General features: G+C 39.4%; 1 protein-coding gene across 6 annotated transcripts in view; it reads left to right on the forward strand.

Annotated features, from left to right (window-relative positions):
- The window catches only part of gulp1a (GULP PTB domain containing engulfment adaptor 1a), a 379,864-nt gene that overhangs the window by 82,285 nt on the left and 276,887 nt on the right, over window positions 1-20,692 (forward strand). For 4 of the 6 annotated variants that reach the window (XM_043704094.1, XM_043704097.1, XM_043704093.1 and 1 more), the window contains exon 2: window positions 18,343-18,477. The exons of the other annotated variants lie outside the window; for them this stretch is intronic. The gene's annotated coding sequence lies outside the window, so the exon portion shown is untranslated. The remainder of the gene's footprint in view (window positions 1-18,342; window positions 18,478-20,692) is intronic. 6 annotated transcript variants of the gene reach the window in all.

Below are 20,692 nucleotides of genomic sequence, written 5' to 3' on the forward strand. Positions count from 1 at the left end.
TGGTGGGGGCATGGAATGCGCTGCCTGTGTGAGTGGCAGAGTCAGAATCATTGGCGAACTTTAAGCGGCAATTGGATAGGTACATGAATGGGTGCTTAAGCTAGGACAAATGTTCGGCACAACATCGTGGGCCGAAGGGCCTGTTCTGTGCTGTATTGTTCTATGTTCTATGTTCTATGAAGAGTAAAGCCAATTGATTATGAATGGTGAACCAAATTCCAAACAAAGTTGTGTAAATTGAGCTACTTGAGTTTATTTGAAAAGATTTGAACTTGGTCCAAAATTGTTTTTTGAATGAGTTTTGTGTTGAAGTGAATGGCATTACTGAATAGCAAACATCAGGCAATACCTTAACACAAAAATGGTGCTGAAATACAATGTTTTTAAAAAAATTATTTCTTGTTGACTTCTTTTGAAGCCTATTGTTTAAAGCTTGAACTCAAAAGTAAAATTGTTTGGTGATGTGTGTGCAACAATTTTCATAGCTGCTGGTGACTGATCAAGGTGTTTTATGTGGGGTGGAGTAGGCTGGGGAATGAGTGCACTAGAAGTAAATGTGAATCCACCTTCATTTGAGCACAGAGAAAATGGTACTTAGATCGACTGAATGCCTTCTTTTCATTCTCTGATTTCTGGTACAATATGTAGCCATTTGTTGACTGCACATCCAACCAGAGAGGTTGGCTGAATGGCAAGAAAATACTCAGATTAAATCATCTGATAATGTTTCTTTTTTGTGTTTTTGGAACTCCAAAATGCTTTAGAAAAATGAGTTTCTGACTTCAACAATAAATCACCTTTCGATATACTTGTATGTAGTTCTGACTGAGAATATGTCTAATTTGACATGATTCAGTTTATGTATGGATAACATTATTTGTAAGAATGATCCTTGTATGCTAAATTCCAATTGTTAAAATTTATAGCTACTACATAATGTTTGTTCTTGCCAGAAAATATTAAACATTCACATTTTCCCAAGAAAGGTGAGTGTCTTTCTGAAAATCTGCTTGAACTGCCTTGCTCCTAAATTGAAATTAGCTAGTGAGGAAATGGAATGTAGTTAGACCTTGTTTTAGAAAGTATGAGAGATTCATTATTTGCAAACCAAACATAAGAAAATCACCAATTGTATTCAGTGTTCAATAAAGCAATGGTTAATTCAGTAGTCTGTGTAGTATTTACAATATTTTTGATTTAAATATTGCCACTGCTTTTGTTTTAAGTTCACTTGCTTTTTAAATTTTTCTTGTAGGTTAGCAGTGTAATCCCAAGTGATTGGGTCCTCTGCTTTACAAATTTCAATACTAAGTGAGTTGAATAAAATGCACAACAATCTTGCTTGTAAAAAAAATCATCTTGTTACCTTGGTAACTCTTGTACCTGATGCTGTTTCTTTTGTTGTGTTAAATGCTTCAGAATTTGTTTCTGAAATGCATTTGTCTGTGTCAATTTTGTGTTTTAATTTGGATGCGCAGTTTGTTTTTCCCAAAGCTCTCAATGTTCGACTCTCGTGAAATTCTAAAACACAAAAGCAAGTGTTAAAGTTACCTGTAATGGGATATTAAGTATACTTCACATGCAATCATACGTTGGAGAAAGTGAGGACTGCAGATGCTGGAGATCAGAGTCAAGAGTGTGGTGCTGGATAAGCACAGCTGGTCAGGCAGCATTGGAGGAGCAGGAGAATCGATGTTTATGCTTGAAACGTCGACTCTCCTGCTCCTTGGATGCTGCCTGACTGGCTTTGCTTTTCCAGCACCAAACTCTTGACACTGCAATCATATGTTGTTGATGTATGCCAGTTTTGTATAGATACTGTATTTTTTTTTACATTTCTTGTTCTGAGCTTTTAGACTATCTTGATTTAAATTGCATTCAGTTTTTTTAAATTTTGTACAATTCAAATATGCTTCAAGCAAATATGAGAGCAAGTTAGGTGGTAACTTGTGAGCGGGCATGTCTGTATTATGCTGTATGATACTTGTTGTCAGCAGCCGTTGACTAAAGAGTATGATTGTCCACCAAAGGAATTCCCTGTCACTGGTCCTGGTTTCTGGGGGTCCTTGTCTGGCTGATGAGCCTGATCCCAGAGCTACATCTCTGACTAAACATGTAGCAGATGTTTCCAGGAAGTGGAATTGACCTTGGCCTTGGAGCTCATTGGAATTCTTTGCTCTGGTTCCTTTTCACTGCTTGAGTATTCTTGAGAAATTGTCCCTTCATTTAGGAGTTTCCTCCAAGTCAGTTTATTCAGAGCAAGGGCTTCCCAGATGCCAATGTCGACATTGCATTTCTTGAGGTAAGCCTTCAGCGGGTCTTTGAGATACCTCCAGGGTCCACATCTCATTTGAATGCCTTCCTTGAGTCGAGTGAAGAAGATTCCTTTAGCAATGAAGACTAATTTTTCAGCCTACTTCTGCAAAAATGTTAAGCAAAGCTCTTCTGAGAGAATGGAGAGGACATTGCCATCCACCTACTGAAGCTACATGAGTGATACTGGTGTTTTCATCTTGGATTGCAACTGGTTGAGGTGGTAAAGTTTTCCTTCCATCCTGCAGACAATATCCACATTACTAGGAAGTTTGTTGTTACCAAGGTGAAGAATGGTGGTGATAAAGATGGAAAAAAAAATGGGGGTGGTAATGATGATGCATCCCTGCTTGACCACGTCTTGATCTCAAAGGATACTGTCAGTGAGCACTGCTGCCCATATCTTGTCATGGAGAAGATGGAGGATGTTAATGACTATCACTGGTGAGCTAGCCTTTGACATAATCTTCCATAGCACTACCTGACTGTGTCAAAAGCCTTAGTCAGATCGAATGTAGAGTAGTTGGTGGTGTTCCTGACATTTCTCTTGGAGTTGCTGAGCAGTGAACATCATGGTCGTAGTTCCGTGGTTTGGTTGAAAACCACACTTTCAGGAAGGGTTCACTGAGAGTGGAAGAAAGTGTCTACTGAGGATTCAGGCAATGATCTGGTGATAGAGAAGCTGAAGAAATCTGAGGTGTTGTGCTTGTCAGCAAGGAGAATGCTGGCCAGCCAGTGATGCCCATGTCCCACAAATCAATTTTTAAAAATATAGTTGCAGCTCCTTGGCTTTCTCAGCCCACCACTGGTTCTTAATTTCCCCCATTCTCCTTTACATTTCTGACTTTTAATGTGACTAATGGCCCGTCCAGTAGTCCTCTGCATTGGTCATCACTTTGGTAATGTGGGTGTCCTTTTTAGCTTCATGAAGACGACATAGTTGATCATATGCCAGCATTAGATTGTTGATGCTCCCAAGAAGTCTTGAAGATTTTGGAACTTGAGTTGGTGATGACCAGTTGGGAATCTGCACATTTGGTTAGCAGGAGAATCCCACTGGATTTGCAATTCCCAATTCCTCCTTCCTTTCCAGCGGTTCCTTTCCAGAGTTGAGAGTCCTCCCCAACCTTGGCATTGAATCATCAAGGAAGATAATTTTACCTTCCATCGGAATGTTGGTGAGTATGGGGTCCAGGGTGGATGACGCTAGATAGCAGGTAATAAATGTTTTATTTTCTCTGTGAAAATGAGTCACATTTGCCATTCCTTTATTGTTGCTTGCTGGTTTAGTCAATTTTATGGCATCATTTGATAGGGAGTGATTTAGAATCCAGTGTAATTTGTTTTCCGCTGAATATTTTCATTATAAGCTGGAAAGCATGCCAGCCCCAGAAGCTACTTCAGTGTTCAGAATACTAAACTCAGTCACTGCAGTATGTATGTCAGCTGCAGTCAATAGTAAAATGATTGAGATTTGTTGGTAATAAACAACAAATCATCTCCCATCGAGTCCTTGTTGAATTTCAAATGGATAAAATAGCAGCTTATTGACAAGGAGAACTCCATTGTAAGACTGAAATTCACAAATGAACTATACTACTCAATGAAACTGAAGTAGCATGTAACATCTAAAAATCTGTCAACTTTGACTTTTCAGAAGTTGTTCTGTGTGGTCATGAGGGTGAGGTAGGTGTAACAGTGTGTCTGCTTTGCGTTTGGAGAACTAGGAGAACAAGGTTTCCTTGTGTTCTTCCAAGTGTAATAGCAGGACCTAGTCTACATTTTGTTGACACCACATGCAACCCAGTTTGAGATGCTGGCTGGTGGGCCATTCAACACAAGGTTGGGACTATGGAATGGAGTACAGGAAGGGACTAATTGTAGACCTTGGGGAACAAGGAGGGGGATGTGTGGGGGGCGGGAGAGGGTGAAAGAGGGTTGTGGAGTGAAATTTGGAAGCATTGCCGATAGAGAAGATTCAAGCCATAGCATTGAGGGGATTTGTGGCTGGAGAAAATCAGAAAGGCCTCAAAGTGTTGCCGTTTGTGAGACATTGGAATGATTGGGGGATGGGGTTGTTGGAAGGGGTCAGGAAATTGGGGAATAAACTGTAAAGCAGGTGTCTATCTGTGCAAAGTGAGTGAGTTAAGTGAAGTAGTCCCACCAAGCTATTGGAAAAGCACTTAACTCCTGAATCCAGTAACGTGTGCCTTCCTTTAAGCTGATTGGTCTCCCAAGATCAGGCTTAACTTCTGAACAAAGGTTGAAACTGATTCTGAGAATTTTATATTGTTAGGATCCCAACTTGTGGTACCATTGGTATCCCTGAATGAAACCTGGTTGATAGAATATATATTTCTTTTGTTCAGTCAGTTCACATGGTTGTTATTGAAACATTTTCACACACGTTATCAGATTTCTAGTACAGAAGTTGATTCCACAAAATGAGTGAGATAGCACACCAAACTATTAAAAATAGAAGTCAGAGAGAATGATCTTAAAACATATGAGAAAACAAAGTTTCATCTTGTATCCTTCTACCATCTGTTACACAGACGCGAGTCTAGAAAATGAAACCACTATCTTAACTCTGCAGGATCCTACAAGTGTCATTTCTGACATTCCTTTGCTGTGGTCTGTGGAGACAATTTTGATCTATCCTTTCCAAGTATGGCAACATGAGTGTTTCACAAACAAGAGAACCTAAACTTTCTTAGTTCTAATAACCTGCAGATTTCAAGCCAAACTGTCTTGGTTTGGAAGCTTTACAAACTAAAACTTTCCACTGAGCTCATCCATAAAGAGGATACACGTTGCCCCACCGAATAAGGAAGTACAAGTTTGAAATATAATCTTCTGCAAATCCATGTGCAGCAACACAATAAAGAAGGGGAAGAAAGATGCAATTAGACAACATTTAAGAAACTGAAAATGAGATGGAAATATAATCCTATTATTTTATAATCGACAATATTTAATCTCTGAAGCGATTTGTTAGATTGAAAAGGTCACAACTTAAGCTTGACAGATTTTTTTGTTGGGTAATTGTATTAAGGGATATAGAATGAAGATGGAAAAGTGAAGTTAGATGCAGGTTAGTCATGATCTAATTAAGTAGTGGAACAGATTTGAATGGCGAAAATGCTTGGTTGTGTTTCTGTGTGATGTTAGCATTATAGACCTTTTGTTCTGTATTCCCACAGGAGATTCTCATTATCAATTTAAATGTCTTGATTAGACTGCTGTTTAGTCCATGAAGAAGGCCGGAATACCAGCCGAGCACTTATTCATTTATTCTGATGAATCTTCACCATCCCTCCTCTAACTATCACTCCAGGGCTAATATGAAACAGCTCGGAGAAAGTGAGGACTGCAGATGCTGGAGATCAGACCTTTTAGCTTAACCTGCTTGGCACACTCTCCTCATTCCTGAAGAAGGGCTTATGCCCGAAACTTCGATTCTCCTGCTCCTTGGATGCTGCCTGACCTGCGCTTTTCCAGCAACACATTTTTCAGCTCTAATATGAAACAGCTATCCAGCTATACAGGGCCACTCAGCTCCTGATCTCTTCACAGCCTTGGTTCAAACATCAACAAAAGTGCTGAATTCCCGAGGTAAGGAGAGAGTGATAGCCCTTGACATCAAGGCTACATTCAAGCGTGTGTGGCACCAAAGAGCCCAAGCAACACTGGAATCATTGGGAATCAGGGTGCAACCTCTCTGCTGGTTGGAGTCATACCTGACACATTGGAAGATAGTTGTTGGAATTTCATCTTCTCAGCTTCAGGACTGCAAGAGTTCCTCAGGGTACTGTCCAAGGCTCAATCATCTTCAGCTGGTTCATCAATGACCTTCCCTACCCCACCCCGCTCATTATAAGGTCAGAAGTGGGGATGTTTGCCGATGATTACACAATGTTCAACACCATTCATGACTCCTCCAAAACTGAAGCAGTCCATGCCCAAATGCAACAAGATCCGGAGAATATGGAGGTTTATGCTAACAAGTAACAAGTATCATTCACTTCACAAAAATGCCAAGCAATGGCCTCCGCGAATAAGAGACAATCTTACCACTGCTCCTTGACATTCAATAATGTTACCATCACTATCAATCCCCCACTATCAATATCCTGGGGATGACCAGTGACCAGAAACTCAACTGGACTCCCTACATAAACACAATGGCCACAAGAGCAGGTCAGAGGCAAAGAAATGCTGCAGTAAGTAACTCACCTTTTGACTCCCCGCAACCTGCCCATCATCTACAAGGCATAAGTCAGGAGTGTGATGGAATACTCTGCTGGTCTGTGCAGCTACAACAACACTCAAAAGACTTTACACCACCCAGGACAAAGCAACCTGCTTGATTGGCAACATATCCACAAACATCCACTTCCTTCACCACTTTTGCACGGTTAGCAGCAGTGTGTACCATCTGCAAGGTGCACTGTAGAAATTCACCTAAGATCCTCAGACAGCAACTTCCAAACCCACCACTTCCATCTAGAAGGACAGGGCAGCAGATGTATGGGAACACCACCATCTGCAAGTTCTGCTTCAAGTCACTCACCATCCTGACTTGGAAATATATTGTTATTCCTTCAGTGTCAAAATCCTGGAATTGAAAATGTGTTGCTGGAAAAGCGCAGCAGGTCAGGCAGCATCCAGGAAACAGGAGAATCGACGTTTCAGGAAGGACTTATGCCCGAAACGTCGATTCTCCTGTTCCCTGGATGCTGCCTGACCTGCTGCGTTTTTCCAGCAACACATTTTCAGCTCTGATCTCCAGTATCTGCAGACCTCACTTTCTCCTCAAAATCCTGGAATTCCCTCCCTAAATGCATTGTGGGTCAAACCTCACCACCATCTTCTCAAGGGCAGCTGGGTATGGGCTATAAATGTTAGCCAGCCAGTGACGTGAATATCCCACAAGTGAATAAAAAGTAAAATCCTCAGCATTTATGTCCATTAACAATGCCCATTATTTTACTTCAAATCTCCAGCTTTTTGAAATATCTGTGTTTCACAAAGGAAACTGAAGAGTTTCCAATGTTTTAAAATTTTCAAACTCTATAATTTTCATTGAAAGGAATTTGATTTTTCAATTATTCCAAATCATGTACTATTATAGAGTGGATCAAATTTATCATTTGTTTAAATTCCATCACAGTAGTTTCATAGAGTCATAGAGATGTGCAGCATGCAAACCAAACCTTCAGTCCAACTCATCCCTGCCGACCAGATATCCGAAATTAATCTAGTCCTATTTGCCAGCATTTGGCCTATATCTCTCTAAACCTGATCATGGAAAGGATGCAAGATCAACAGGTTTGTTTTAACAGGTGATTTTTAACTTCCATTATCAATTGGCACACCCTTAGTTCCAGGGGCTTAGATCAGACAGAATTTGTTAGGCGTATCCAGGAGAATTTCTTGAAACAATATGTAGATAGTCCAACTAGGTAAGGGGCCACACTAGACCTCATATTGGATAATGAGCCTGCCACATGTTGGCAACATTTCTTATTTGGTCAGATTAGTGATAGATCATTTGTTTCTGTGTGCTCTTTAGTGAATGCTAGCATTTTCTCTTTCAGATTCTTGCAAAGCTACTTTGAGTCAGTATAATGGATTAATAATTAATGCTAATGATAAATCATTAATAACCAGCTTTTTGCTCCCAATAGAGGACCTCTACTAATGGAAAAAAAAGTCATAACGAACATTTTAAACATTTTCAAAAATGAATGGCAATTCTCTCTCTGAATGTTTAATTTGTTCATGTACAGGTGAACTCATTTTCTCGGGTTTTACGTTTGGAATAAAATAGCCCTGCGATACTTAGAAGGACAATTTTACATTTTCTTTATAGCCACAGATCAGAAATTGTGAGATTTTATTGCTACTAACACATTTCTCAGTCTGCAGTCTGTGGAATTTGTGAAAGGGGTATTGTATATGTCTAAATTTGTTGGTTTAGATAACTTGAGATATTCTCCATTTTGAGCAGAGTCTACTCGACACATGATTTAACAGTCATATGTTTAACGTTGCTGAGCTTTACAGTACAGAAGGAAGCTCTGATACTCTTAAAATGTAATAAGCTTGGTTCCATTCCCCTCACTGCGCAATCTACAAATTTATTTTTCTGGAATTTATTTAATTTCCTTTTAAAAGTTATTTTTGAACTTGCATCCAATATACTTTCTGGTGGTGCAATCTAATAGTGCACTACTTTTTCTATTTTCTTTCTTTCATAAATATGTTCAAAATTGAGCATAATATTCTAACTGAATGTCAATGTTCGAATCTCTAGCTTCAGTATTGTTTTTCTCTTAGACTTGATGCACCTGTTTATTAAGCTTAATGTGTTAAATTTATTTTCACTTTTATCAACATATTATCCATGTTTAAGATCAAAAATGTTTTATAAATACATAAAAAGCACAAATGAGAAAAAGAGGATAAAATGAGAACCTGTGTGTGAAATGGAAAGGGTATACAATAATTCATCTGACTAATTTAGTTTCACAACTGTTCTATCTTTCCCTCTTCAGCTGCATTGGGCAGCATCTTCCAGAAATGGCAAGTTAATATTTCCAAACTTGACTTACCTCCTCTGTGAATACTTAGTGATCTAGCCTCTAAAACTCTCCAGGTAGAAAGGTCTAGGTATTCTCTACCCTCCTCCGAGAAGAAATTACATTGCATCTGTTTGAAATGAGTGTCCCCTTATTCTGCAACAATATCCCCTCGTGTGAGATTTCCCCCACTAACACCTTGGTCATCTGTTATCTAGTGTCCTCCACTGTGAGGACAGATGCAAAGTATTGATTTAAATTATCTGACATTTACCTTTTCCCTAGTTGCATTCTCCAAGGATCCCACACTTTCTTTAGCTCTTTCTTTTCCTTATATACCCATAGAAGCTCTTGCTTTTATGTTTAGATTTCTCACCAATTTAGTTTTATAATCCATTTTATTCCTCTTTATTATGTGTCAGCCACACTGATTCCTAAGAAGAGATCCCAATCCTCTGGGATTTTTGCAGGTTTACATACTGTAGTTTGTGATTAGATATTCACCTTTGCTGCCTTTTGTTATCTACAGGTGCTTTACCCTTCTCATTGAATCCTTTTTGATTGGAATAAAGTTTGTCGAGATGTTATGAAGCATCTGTTTAAATAGCTGCCTGTGTTCATCAGTTGACCATCCCCTTTGTCTATTTTCCCAGCCCAAATTAGACAACACTTGCCTCATCTCTACGACTGCTCTTATTTAAATTGAGGACACTGAGACCTGAGCTGCTCACCCTAAAAAAACTGACATTGAATTTCTTCCATGTTGAGATTGCTATCCCCTCAATAATTCTCAATTGCGAGGATTTCTCATTAATCGTGACTCATGACATATAATTGATCTTAAATAGCCTGTTCCCAGGTTGGTTGTAGAATGAGTTGTTATAAGAAACAACTTCTGCAGTCTAAAAATGTATTTGTCTTTTGTGTTAAACACAAGAAAAACAGAAATAGTTGGAGAAACTCAGCAGCTCCAGTAGCATCTGTGGAGAGAAACCAGACTCTTCATTTGCCTCAGGACACAATATTATCTTTGCTTTCGCTCTACAGATGCAGTCAGACTTGCTGAGGTTCTCCAGCAATCTTTATTTTTGTTTTTTTCAGATATTCAGCATCCGCAGTTCTTTGTTTTATTTTTATGTAATTCAAACTACCCTTGCCTACCTGACTTACCAAGTAAATTCAGATTATCATCGGCCACGACAATTGTGGGGCCCATCTTACACACCTCAACTATTTCCCAGTTTGTACTTTGTCTTAGTCTGAGGCAACTTTTCAGGAACTTATAGACAGCTCTCTCCTTTAATATGTTTCCTTTGCTATTCCTTATTTACACCCAAGATTGTCTGAATAGCTTCCATTTACAGCAGAGATCCTGCTATTTTTCTATTTAATAATGTATCTAAACACCTGTTTCTCTCTGCTCTTATGTTAAATATTTTACCATTGAAATAATTTATTCTCCCTTTTGCTGCTAAAATGTATTGCCTCATTTTTTTTACATCAAAATATTATCCACAATCTGTCATCCTAATTTGCAAAACTACCTTTCTCTTTCTAACGTTCTGCACTGTCCTGTTGACAGCTGTTTTGTGTTTTCTACAAATATGGATCATGTGTTTCCATGGTCATATCTAGGGAAAAGAATGTTCGCAAGTTGATACTGGTGAAGCAACGTTTATTAACTACTCAACATTTTTCAATTTGCTTATGGAATTGCTGTAAAAACTGTCACTCCTAGATTTGCATTTACGTTGCCATAATTTCATTAACTATATTGGAGCACCCTTTAAATGTTTAAACACATGCCTTCTCTGCATTTGCTTTGTCAACATACTTCATCATTTCCATTTCGTGTAGAATTGGCCTTTTACAAAACTTATCATTTATTAAGTAATGTCTGAAATTATTAATTTACTCCAATGTCATGGCAGAAACATTTCTATTCTTTTATTGCATAACTCATAATTCCTTTTGTTCTTTTTGGCAACTTGCTCTGGCACAAATTTTCTCAAAGAATATTGTAAAGTGTAGGGGCAGATCCTTCAGCATTCTCTCTAATTTGTTACTATTGTGTACAATTTTGACCCCTCACCATTTCCAATTTGAGTTCTAATCCTTTTTTTTTGGTACTATTTCCTTCTCTAGCAATATGATTATTGCTCTGCTTACTCCCAAGACTTCATTCCTGTTAGCACATTCCTTTTTGAAATGGAGATTCTAGTAAGTCCAGCTGAGGTATTATTTTAATAAAATCACTAGTTCCTCCTTAACAAAATTTTTTTAAAAATATTTCATTTGTTCCAATCTATGTTCAATTATCTTTTTTATTTTGTAATTGTACTATCCTTTTGTTACTTACCCGTGCATATCCTACTGTATTTTATATCCTTGGTTGCACTTCTTTAATGTTACATATGTTTTTTTATCATAGACTACTTTAAGTTTTAATGATTGGTTCTGGTAGTCTGATCCTAGCTGCCTTTTCACCATTGTTGGGTAATTTCTCTATACAGAGGTTGGCATGAAGGATTTCTGCTTCATCCTTAAAAAAAAAAAAGGCTTGAACAGGCTTGATCCCCTTCTTCGCCTGACTGAACTCATTCTCACTTTGACTAACATTGCCTTGAATTAATTTCACTTTCTCCAGGTCAAAGGTTGTAGCCATGGCTACTGACATGGCTCCCAGATATGGCGGTCTCTTTGTGGGGATATGGAATATTCCTTGCTCCAGTCATTCTCTGACCCCACCCACAACTCTTTCTCCAATATATCAATAACGTGTATGCAAGTTAGCTCGCTGAGCTTGAAGGTTTGTCTTCAGACATTTCGTCACCATACTAGGTAACATCTTCAGTGAAAGTCTCTGGTCAAATGCTGGTGGTATGTCCCACCTCTCTATTTATATGTCTTCATTTCTTAAGGTGAGTGATGTCATTTCCAGTTCTTATTTTCAGGGGAAGGTAGTTATGGTCTAAATCGATGTATTTATTGATGGAGTTTTGGTAAGAATGCCATGCCTCTAAGAATTCTCTTGCGTGTCTTTGTTTTACCTGTCCTAGAACGTGTGTTGTCCTAGTCAAAATGGTGTCCTTCTTTGTTTGTATGTGTAGAAACTAGTGATAGTGGGCTGTGTCTTTTGATAGTCAGTTGCTATTCATGTATCCTGGTGGCAGGTATCCTGCTCGTTTGTCTGATGTAGTGTTTGTTACAGTTCTTGTATGGTATATTGTCAATGATGTTAGTTTTGCTAATGGATCCTTTAGGTTCATTAGTCGCTGTTTTAGTGTGTTGGTAGGTTTGTGGGCTACCATGATGCCAAGGGGTCTGAGTAGTCTGGAAGACATTTCTGATATGTCTATGATGTAAGGTAATGTAGCTATAGTTTTTGGTTGGGTTGTGTCTGTTTGCGTTTGTTTCTGAGGAATTGGCGGATTGTGTTTATTTTTCTTGAAAACATTGTATAGATATTTTTCTTCTGCTTTTTGTAGTTTTTGGGTGCTGCAGTGTGGTGTAACTCATTGAAATAATGTCTTGATGCAGCTCCGTTTGTGGGTGTTAGAATGATTGCTTCTGAAGTTAAGTATTTGGTCTATATTTGTTGTTTTTCTGTAGACGCTGGTTTGAAGCTCTCCATTAACTGTACGTTCAACTGTCACGTTTAGGAAGGAAGTCTGTTGTCGTTCTCCTCCTCTTTTGTGTATTTTATGCCTGTCAGGGTATTGTTAATGGTGTTGTATGGTTCCTCTAATTTGTTCTGTTTTTCGATGACAAAGGTGTCATCTATGTAATAGATATGAATGATCTCTTCAGTCCTACTTCCTTAGCTTGTCTGGAATTGTAAAAAAAAATCTCTTTTCCTTCTAATTTCTATCCTTTTCTCAATTTTGCCAGGTCTATCTTTGACTGGCTTATCCATTCCTTTCTTGACTTCTCTATTATCATTTTTACAGAGAGGCTCTACAAATACCAAATATAAATGCACCAAGACTTACCGGCAAGGATTCTGTCCAATTCTTCCAGTTTCTCCATCTCTGTCATATCTGTTCTAATGATGTGACCTTCCACTGGGTTGCCTCCGACGTGACATCCTTTTCTCTCCACCTGGGATTCCCCTCCATCCTGGTTGATATACCTTCAACTGTACCTGATCCATCTCACACACTTCTGCCCTCACCCATTCCCCTCCTTCCCTGAACAAAAACAAGGTTCACCTTGTCTTCACCTTCCACTTCGCCAATCTCTGCATTCAAAGGATCATCTTATGCCATGTCCACCAAGGTACCTCCTCCAATCCACTCCTCCTTCAGGAACCTTTGCTGTCCATGTCATCTTGGCCCACTCCTACGTTATGCCACCTTCCAATGCAATCGCAGAAGATGTAAGGAATTAGACATTACCATTAGAAAGAGAAACAGGAGTAGGCTGTTTGTTCCCGCTAACCTGCTCTGCCATTCAATAAGATCATTGCTAATCCAACATTCCTCACGTCCACTTCCCTATATTTTCTCTCAATTCCCCTACTGATCTAGAATCTATCCATCATAGCCTTAAACATACATAAGGACTCTGCCCCCACCCCACCCCCAGCCTCCCATAGCTCTCTTTGGCAAGACTTTCCACAGATTTTCAACTCTTGGAAGAAATTACTCTATGTTTCAGTCTTAAATTGGCGTCTTTAATTCTGAGACTCTGCCCCGTGATCTCAGACTCTGTCATGAGGGTAAATATTCTCTCAGCATTTACTCTGTCAAACTGCTAAAGAATCCTACACATTTCAGTGAGGAGTATCAATCTTCTAGATTCCCAGCCTGTTTAGCCTTCGTTGTTAAGATAGTCTCTTTGAACCAAGGAACATCCTAATGAATCTTCTCTGAACTGCCTCCAATGAAATGCGATCCTTCCTTAAATAAGGGGACCCAAACTGCCCACAGTTCTGCAGACATTGTCTCACCAGCACCTGTACAGCTACAGTAAGACTTCCCCACTCTCTCCTCCAATCCCCTTAGGCCAACATTCCATCAGCCCTCCTGATTACCTGCTATACCAGATGTGCTAAAAGAGCTAAATTAAAAAGAATTAATTTAACAAGGATTTCCTGAGTAAACAAAAGAGTGAACTTATTCATTACTAAATGCAAGACGAAATGACCGCATAACACACATGAGCATTGAGAAGTCAGCCCAAAATCAGATAGAAGTTTAACAAAAATTTTAAAAGTGTCTGGGTCATTCATGATAAGTGGATGGTTGAGCAGTCAATTTTGAGATTAATGACTTTGCAGGTTAGCCAAGTTTTATTTCTGTCCTTTTTTCTTTTTGAGCTGGTTTGCTAACTAGCTTCTAACACTTGGACCAAGAGGGTAATTTAGCTGCAACACTGAGTCACGATAAAATGTTATTCTGAATGTAACTTTTATACTGCACGATCACTTGTACCCAGGCAAGTACTCAGGAATACCTGAGCCTACTGACGCACACAGGCCAGGGATGAAACTGAATTTTAACTGGCGTTGCTGTGTGTTCTTGAAAGGGAAAATGAAAGCATGTCTCATGCCCACTCTCCTGCCTTTTTCCCCTGTTATGGTACTCTTTCCCCTATTATTTCCCACTACCTGATATATCATAGTTCAGTTTGTAGTGCATTTCTATCTTTGAAACACTACATGTAACATTCCAGAATTTCTCTCCAGATGGCAGTCATCTTTTAGCTGCATCAGCCCACTTTTAAAAATCATTGGTTGGAATTGAAAGTTCCATATGGCCATGGCTGATTTGGGATTATGATCTGTGGTCGTGACCTCCACTAATTTTGAAATTGGAGTTTTGATTCCAAATGCAAATTAGATTAGATTAGATTACTTACAGTGTGGAAACAGGCCCTTCGGCCCAACAAGTCCACACCGCCCCGCCGAAGCGCAACCCACCCATAACCCTACATTTACCCCTTACCTAACACTATGGGCAATTTAGTACGGCCAATTCACCTGACCTGCACATCTTTGGACTGTGGGAGGAAACCGGAGCACCCGGAGGAAACCCACGCAGACACGGGGAGAACGTGCAAACTCCACACAGTCAGTCGCCTGAGTCGGGAATTGAACCCGGTTCTCTAGTGCTGTGAGGCAGCAGTGCTAACCACTGTGCCACCGTGCCGCCCACAAATCTTTCACGCCTTAGCAGTGGGCCCAGTGCTGACTTGTGTGAAGCACCACCAGCCACCTGAATAACTAACTTTTACTCCCAGTCATTGCTTTCTGTCTTGAAACCAACTAGAAGTCCATTTTGCCCATTGCCCCATGACTCCACGTTCTCTAACCTTATTTATTAATTCATTATGAAGCAATGTATGACATGCCTTTCGAAAATTCAAGTATTACCTATTAAATAATCTGCAGTTATTAGTCTTTTGACCATCAATTGTCTGATTGCATTTGTACTTTATATTAAAAGAAAATCACTTTTTAAAAAAAAACAACACAAGAACGTACGTGTAGCATTTTTATGACTTGGGGTGTTTCAAACAGCTCAGAAGTGATGGCTTAATTTTGATGACTGGATAGTCCGTTTCAGTGGTACTGGCTGAGGAACAAAAGTTGGCGAGGGCATTGTGCGAATGTCCCCACTTGAATATTTCCATGGGATTTTGGCTTCATTTAAGAAGGCAGCTGGAATCTTGGCTTAACACCTTATCTGAGTGTTGTCACTTTTGACAGTTCAGCAATCCCTTAGTACAACAAAGCAATATCAATCAGGATTATGACTTGAGGTCTATGGAATAGAACTTCAACCCACAACCAACTGACCCTCTGCCATCATTGATCCAAGCTTGACAGTTTCGGCTAAAGACAGATGAAATAACATGGAATGCATTGAAGCGTAGTTGTTGAGATTTGACTTGGATTAAGTGAGATCACCACAATATGTGAAGGTTGAAAATTATTGAAGACCCATTGTCAAGTTGAAGACTTTGTGAACTGAATCTTATAGATTCTAGATTGGAGTCTCCAACCCTTCAGTAATCCCTGCCATTATCAACACTTGACGAAGAAAAATACTGAAGCATTTTGGATCAGGTGTTGAAAAGTATTTTGCTGAGAAGCCAAGGGGCCACCTAGCACACTATAAACTGTGCAAAAAAAAGGTTTCTAATTGTGTAACTCTTTAACACATCACAGAAATATTTCAAGGGTTTACATACATTGCTTTATGAATACAGCCACTGTTATTTGGATAAATATCACATCTAATGAACACACTCAATTTCACAGCAGTAAGATTATGAATGATTAGTTCATCTGTTTTTGTTGATTTGCCTGAAGGAAGAATATTGATTTAAGACACCAGGAGAGCCCCCTTCTGTTCTTTGAGAACTCCAAGGCATCTTTATTCTTGTATTAACAGTAAAATGTCCAACTTCAATACTGCATTGAAATATTAGTTTAAGATTAAATGTTCGAATTAGAATTCCTACAGTGTGGAAACAGGCCCTTCGGCCCAACAAGTCTACACTGAACCTCCGAAGAGTAACCTATCCAGACCCGTTCCCTTACTACTCAGCATTTACCTTTGACTAATGCGCCTAACCTACACATTCCTGAACACTATGGGCAATTTAGCATGGGCAATTCACCTAACTTGCACATCTTTGGATTGTGGGAGGAAACCGGAGCACCTGAAGGAAAACCCATGCAGACATGGGGACAACGTGTAAACTCCACACAGTGTTGCCCAACATGGGAATCGAACCTGGGTCCCTGGCACTGTGTGGTAGCAGTGCTAACCACTGAGCCACTGTGCTGCCCCAAAATTGAGTTAAACTTGTGGTCATGGTGGGATTTAAACCCAGGTCCCAGTAACATTATCTAGGTCTTTGGGTCCAGCGATAATATCACTAGGCCATCACCTCCCCCATTTGTTTATTTGTGTCCTAGATTTATTTTCAAAATAATAAATATTTATTAGTATGATATTGAAATAAGTGGCCATCTTCCTTTAGCATATTTGTACAAGTTCAGAAATGCTCTATTGTCATGGAATACACTGAAAACTTGATGCTGGAAATTAATTTGTTCATAGTAGATTTGAGATTTAGAAGCACATTGGTCCTTTCTCATTTTGCAAACAAGAAATATGCAAAAATGACTAATTTTGCAAGAATGTGCCTGCGAGGAGAAAGTGAGGTCTGCAGATGCTGGAGATCAAAGTTGAAACTTTATTGCTGGAACAGCACAGCAGGTCAGGCAGCATCCAGGGAACAGGAGATCCTGAAGAAGGGCCTGTGCCCGAAACGTCGAATCTCCTGTTCCCTGGATGCTGCCTGACCTGCTGTGCTGTTCCAGCAATAAAGTTTCAACTTCAAGAATGTGCCTGCTCCAAGGACTCTTGAAATGTATTGAGTGCTGTCTCAGCGATGGGTAATTTTCAAATAATATTATTTTACTTAATGCCTAAACATGCCAACAACAGGTCAAAAGTTGATTCATGAATGCTTCAGCTAAGTTGTCAGTGGTGAGTCTTCTACTCATTCTTTCTCTTTCACTGTTCTTTGCAATTTTTCTCTCTCTCTGCATTTTCTTTCTCTTGCTGGGATTAAGGGAGCTTGTGCAAAATGTGTTGAGTATGATTTCAACTTGTTGAAAAAAGTTATGAAAGGCAAAAGCAAATACTTATTCATTCAGCCCTATAAAACATTGAGGATAAAGGAAAATTAATTTTCTACATATCAACTTATATGCTGTTGACATCTTTGGAGATCGTGATTGATGGTATTGCTATGTTTAGGAATCATTTTAATTTGTGTTCCTGTAGCCAGGTAAAGAGAAACAAATTAAATGACAGAAGTATATAATGAGATAAAAGCAAGTTGTCAACTTGTGATGGACAATTTCATTTGTAGTGATGCAATGCAGAAAACCCCAACGCAAAATAAAAAAACATTATTTCATTTTACTCGAGCAGAAATTTCACTATCACAACCGAGTTTATTGTGGACTACATACATGCCCAGCAACTGGTGGGTAAAAATGATTCCATAAAATCAGAGAATTCCTACAGCCCATCAAGTCCACACCGACCCTCCAAAGAGCATCCTATCCTGACCCAACCCCTTACCCTATTCTATCCCTAAAACCCTGCATTTCCTATGGCTAATCCACCTAGCCTGCACATCTCTGGACACGATGCGCAATTTAGCATGGTCAATCCATCCAACCTACACATCTTTGGACTGTGGAAGTAACCCAGAGTACCCGGAGGAAATCCATGCAGACATTGGGAGAATGTGTAAACTCCACACATACACTTGCCCGAAGGTGGAATAAACCTGAGTCCCTTGTCATGAGGCAGCAGTGCTAACCACGCTGCCTTCGTCCATTATAATAATTTCCATTATAATTTGCAGGCCATGCCATTGGTTGCTAATTTTTCTTTTTTAATATTTATTCCAGTTACTGATGTTTGACTAAATGATGGACACTCAGTCATTCCAAAGGAAAGGCTTTGTTGTGGAATGAGAAACTCCTATCGTCAGCTTGAAGAGTGCGTGGCTTAAAAAATTCAAAGATTACTTATAATAAATTCAGGTGAGGTGCTCTAAAATGATGGTGGCAAGATGTAGAAGCATGTGTGTGTTATGCTATGGCCAGGCCTACGCAGTTGTGAGGAAAGTGACATTGACAAAAGCTTTCTTCAACTTGACTGACTGTCTACCTCAGGTTCATTTTGTGGGCGGCACGGTGGCACAGTGGTTAGCACTGCTGCCTCACAGCGCCTGAGACCCGGGTTCAATTCCCGCCTCAGGCGACTGACTGTGTGGAGTTTGCATGTTCTCCCCGTGTCTGCGTGGGTTTCCTCCGGGTGCTCTGGTTTCCTCCCACAGTCCAAAGATGTGCAGGTCAGGTGAATTGGCCATGCTAAATTGCCCGTAGTGTTAGGTAAGGGGTAAATGTAGGGGCATGGGTGGGTTGCGCTTCGGCGGGTCGGTGTGGACTTGTTGGGCCGAAGGGCCTGTTTCCACGCTGTAATGTAATCTAAAAAAAAAAATCTAATCTTGATTCCGGAACCACAATTAACTTAGAATCTTTAGTACATCAAATGTAATTTCCCTGATTCCAAAAAAAATTCAATGAGCTACACACTTGCCTTTATATGTAAAGTAAGAACTATTTGGGTTCATTTCACTTCACTAATTTTTGAGATCAATGATAATTTATCACCATAAAATGGGGAAAAAATGTGTTGTCCCAATGCAGGTACTTTCCTCAAGCTGGTGGGATATGTTCTTTCTTGTTTTAGTACTTGGGAAAGAAAAATATAGTTTATGAGCAAACCAGCATTTAATTTCTTACCCTGAAAGTCTGACCAATAAAAAAAATCCGATTGATATATGAGTAAAACTGTTATAGTAGAGTGGTGCAGGAAGAACACCAAAATATTCGCAATATGAAATGAGTGGTAAAGTCAGTCACACCCATATTGAGTTAATATTCTTGTTGGATTGCAGTGGTAAAGTCTTGACATTTCATGTACAAATCTCTTGAAAGTGGCATTGTGATCTGTAAGATTATTCTGTGACTTAACAGTTTTGATTCATTATCTAGCTCTCCCCATTATCAATGGTTTTATTATCTTGCAGTTGAATTCCAATAAAATGGGTGATTTTTATTTTGAGAGCATGTTCCGAAATTTAGGTGCTCCTTCTTGGGGATGATACCAATTAAAGGACTGATCTGAGTAAATTCTATTGATATTTTCTTGAAAATGTAATCTAGCGTTTACATTTGAAAGAAATGCAACCATTAAATTATTAGTTAAGATTGTTATTTTAATAAATTAAAGATTCACATATCCTTTTTGGGTTTCGACCAAACAAGTCATGGTTTTATCTCACTTTAATATTTATTTGTAAAAGGTTGTTACAATTAAGTGTTTTCAAACAAAGTTTTCCTTCAGCTGTAGTTGATGAGATCCTGGTTAGTGACTGCTTTCATCTCCGGTGTTTACATACTGTTAATTCTGCCCTTCTTAGAACTGGGACTATTTTTCTTCCTTGTTAGCTTCTCCATCCTTTCAAACCTCCATTTTCCATCTGGAGTTTGACCCTAAGGTAGTACATTGTTCCATTAGCAGTTGTATGTTTTCTGTTTTCCACACATTTACCTTGATCACTATTCCATCCCCCTCACTTATGGTTTTTGCTTTCTCCTTTTCATGCACTTCAGTATATACATTCAAAGCAGATATGAACCCTTTCTGTCTACAATACTGTGCCCTTATGTAAAAATTTAGGTTCTATGCTTGCTGTTTGTGTTCTATGTTTGCTCAAATTGTAACCACTTGTTTGCTGATGGGTTGACTTTTTTGAGCATTTATGTATGTCTCCCAGGAGTTTGAGGTATAGGGAGAGGCTGAATAGGCTGGGGTCTTTTTCTCAGAGTGTCAGAGGCTGAGGGGTGACCTCCTAGAGATTTATAAACTTATGAGGGGCATGGATAGGGTAAACAGACAAGGTCTTTTTCCCCATGGTGGGGGGAGTCAAAAACTGGAGGGTATAGGCATAAGGTGAGCAGGGAAGGATTTTTAAAAAGACCTGAAGGGTAACTTTTTCACGCGTGAGGGTGGTGTGTGAATGAAGGAGCTGCCAGTGGAAGTGGTGGAGGCTGGTACAATAACAAAATGTAAAAGGCATCTGGATGGGAATATGAATAGGAAGGGTTTAGAGGGATATGGACCAAATGCTGGCAAATGCGACTAGATCAGATTAGGATAGCTGGCTGGCAGGTTGAGATGAACCAAAAG

The sequence above is a fragment of the Chiloscyllium plagiosum genome, chromosome 14, assembly GCF_004010195.1.
Source record: "Chiloscyllium plagiosum isolate BGI_BamShark_2017 chromosome 14, ASM401019v2, whole genome shotgun sequence".
Taxonomy (NCBI): Eukaryota; Metazoa; Chordata; class Chondrichthyes; order Orectolobiformes; family Hemiscylliidae; genus Chiloscyllium; species Chiloscyllium plagiosum.